We start from the raw sequence: 4,155 nt of genomic DNA on the forward strand, positions 1-4,155 counted from the left end.
TGTAGTTTAATTTTAATTAAAATAAAAAAATCATAATCTTTTTTTTATTGCACTGAATATGTCTTATAGGGTTGGGACTATACCAATTCAATGATAAACATACATGTTTCACAAAGGTGTGGTGAATCATGTGTTTTTATGACAACCAGGATCTGGTGTCTTCTGACATAAACTGACAACCTCACTGAAAACGTTGTTTCTACAGTGCAACCTAATTTAATGTACACCTCACAAAACACATGTATTTTGTACAGTTTTGTACAAATGCAATATGTCATATTTGAAAAAAATAATTTTTTTAAAAATAATACTCCTGAAGATATTTATTGTCAGATGTGTGTGTGTGCTCAGCTATATATGTAGAGACAGCATGGCTATTCAGAGTACCTCAACTCCTTAAACTTATTCCATTGAAACAACACAGTACTTGACTGACCCCTAGATTATGAAGACCTCAATAGGCACATCAAAGAAATATCAGTATTAAAAAAATACAATGTCTGAGGAAGGAAAAACCAACATGACTGCATCTGTATGAAGTAATGACTTAATGTCCTGCACATCACTGTTGAAGAAAATCCTGTATGCTGAGTGTGGGCATCTTCAAGTTACCATGTGCGGGAATTTCAAATCCATCAGCTATGCAGATTTTCAAATTGGACCATCAAACCATTGGCAGCCACCAATATTCCTGACTATATTTTATGTATACCCTACTGCAGTTGGAGGTTTTAAAAATTTGTGATATCTGGAATTATCATGCAGCTTTCGCATATTTATTTTTGATTCATTACTAAAAAAAAAAACTGTTTTTAAGTGACATAATTACCCGAACATCTATTTTATTGCATTATTTTCTAATCCAGATCAATACAATATGTATATTGGATGTATTCCTACAATCTGTAATCCAGCATATCATTTAGCTATTAACATTGGATAATACAGCATTAACAATAAAATAAATCATCAAATTACACCAAGGTAGATAATCAAATCTGGAAAAATTGGTTCCAAATCTAGTATACACTTAAAATACACTTCATGGGAGCAAACTAAGTGATTATTTTAAAAAAAAGATTTGATCTGGAGACCTAAAGATATGTTTTAACAAGCTTATTGTTATGTATAAATGAGAACAGAAGGCACAATAGTGACAACATTTTTAATTATGGCTTTGGTAAAAAAATTCTTCAAAGTAAAAAAATGTTTCCCCTAAAACTACAAATTTTGTCTAAAATATGACTTAGCACCCTATAAATATGCCAAAAGGACAATAAAAATCAAGGTCTTTAAAAAGTTAAGCTATCAGAAGTACACACATGAAACATTAACTATGTTTATAGAAGTTAAAGACATTATCCCAATATTGGCACATATTATTTTTAATATAAAAATAAATTGCTATTAAAATCTAAGTTCAGACTGCCTAGATATATTAACATATTTAAGAGCAGTTGTATATGGCAAGTCAAACACCATGTAAATAAGAACATTCAAATCTGTATAGTATGAATTATAGGCCAAAACCAACTTTTCCTCAGTGCTAATTTTTGTTCAAACTCCATTCAGAGCTATGTACAGTAATTATTGTCAAGGTCAAGGTCATTGTGAACTTGCATGGCCGAGTGACGGCTAATTAATCAAATAGTGTAGTTTAATTTAATTAAATCACAAAAATCATAATCTTTTTTATTATGCACTGAATATGTGCTATAGGTTGGACTATACCAATTCAAATCCCATAGGCGACCATGTTAACGTTTGTGTTTAAAAACACTATATGCAATATATCAACCAAACTGTGACCCATAAATATCAGTACTACAACCCCTACCTCAAAGTATTAACTGCAGAAAATGGTACCTTTCATGGCTCATTTTCGGTATAACCAGATGTTTCTGCAACACCCCTAGTTTCGTACAAAATTTTAGTACTTTTTTTTACAGGTACCCCATACATGTTCCAAGCACAAGGCTACTTGACACGGTGGTACTACATCAAATAAAATTGCATACATTTTTAGCCCAGATGAAACTAATTTTTTTTACAACCAACACACTCACATTTATAACCAATCACAGGACTTGTGGTGTTAACTTCTGTATCAAAAGTTCGGTACACCTCGAACTTCGACCCAGCCGGAAATTAATTGGTATAGTGCAACCTATACTGATAACATACATGTTTCAAAAGGTGGTGAATCATGTGTTTTTATGACAACCAGGATCTGGTGTCTTCTGACATAAACTGACAACCTCACTGAAACTGTTGTTTCTACAGTGCAACCTAATTTAATGTACACCTCACAAAACACATGTATTTTGTACAGTTTTGTACAAATGCAATATGTCATATTTGAAAAAATAATTTTTTTTAAAATAATACTCCTGAAGATATTATTGTCAGATGTGTGTGTGTGCTCAGCTATATATGTAGAGACAGCATGGCTATTCAGAGTACCTCAACTCCTTAAACTTATTCCATTGAAACACATGTACTTGACTGACCCCTAGATTATGAAGACCTCAATAGGCACATCAAAGAAATATCAGTATTAAAAAAATACAATGTCTGAGGAAGGAAAAACCAACATGACTGCATCTGTATGAAGTAATGACTTAATGTCCTGCACATCACTGTTGGAAGAAAATCCTGTATGCTGAGTGTGGGCATCTTCAAGTTACCATGTGCGGGAATTTCAAATCCATCAGCTATGCAGATTTTCAAATTGGACCATCAAAACCATTGGCAGCCACCAATATTCCTGACTATATTTTATGTATACCCTACTGCAGTTGGAGGTTTTAAAAATTTGTGATATCTGGAATTATCATGCAGCTTTCGCATATTTATTTTTGATTCATTACTAAAAAAAACTGTTTTTAAGTGACATAATTACCCGAACATCTATTTTATTGCATTATTTTCTAATCCAGATCAATACAATATGTATATTGGATGTATTCCTACAATCTGTAATCCAGCATATCATTTAGCTATTAACATTGGATAATACAGCATTAACAATAAAATAAATCATCAAATTACACCAAGGTAGATAATCAAATCTGGAAAAATTGGTTCCAAATCTAGTATACACTTAAAATACACTTCATGGGAGCAAACTAAGTGATTATTTTAAAAAAAGATTTGATCTGGAGACCTAAAGATATGTTTAACAAGCTTATTGTTATGTATAAATGAGAACAGAAGGCACAATAGTGACAAAATTTTTAATTATGGCTTTGGTAAAAAAATTCTTCAAAGTAAAAAAATGTTTCCCCTAAAACTACAAATTTGTCTAAAATATGACTTAGCACCCTATAAATATGCCAAAAGGACAATAAAAATCAAGGTCTTTAAAAAGTTAAGCTATCAGAAGTACACACATGAAACATTAACTATGTTTATAGAAGTTAAAGACATTATCCCAATATTGGCACATGTTATTTTTAATATAAAAATAAATTGCTATTAAAATCTAAGTTCAGACTGCCTAGATATATTAACATATTTAAGAGCAGTTGTATATGGCAAGTCAAACACCATGTAAATAAGAACATTCAAATCTGTATAGTATGAATTATAGGCCAAAACCAACTTTTCCTCAGTGCTAATTTTTGTTCAAACTCCATTCAGAGCTATGTACAGTAATTATTGTCAAGGTCAAGGTCATTGTGAACTTGCATGGCCGAGTGACGGCTAATTAATCAAATAGTGTAGTTTAATTTAATTAAATCACAAAAATCATAATCTTTTTTATTATGCACTGAATATGTGCTATAGGTTGGACTATACCAATTCAAATCCCATAGGCGACCATGTTAACGTTTGTGTTTAAAAACACTATATGCAATATATCAACCAAACTGTGACCCATAAATATCAGTACTACAACCCCTACCTCAAAGTATTAACTGCAGAAAATGGTACCTTTCATGGCTCATTTTCGGTATAACCAGATGTTTCTGCAACACCCTTAGTTTCGTACAAAATTTTAGTACTTTTTTTTACAGGTACCCCATACATGTTCCAAGCACAAGGCTACTTGACACGGTGGTACTACATCAAATAAAATTGCATACATTTTTAGCCCAGATGAAACTAATTTTTTTTACAACCAACACACTCACATTTATAACCAATCACAGG

This window comes from Gigantopelta aegis, chromosome 9, assembly GCF_016097555.1.
Source record: "Gigantopelta aegis isolate Gae_Host chromosome 9, Gae_host_genome, whole genome shotgun sequence".
Taxonomy (NCBI): Eukaryota; Metazoa; Mollusca; class Gastropoda; order Neomphalida; family Peltospiridae; genus Gigantopelta; species Gigantopelta aegis.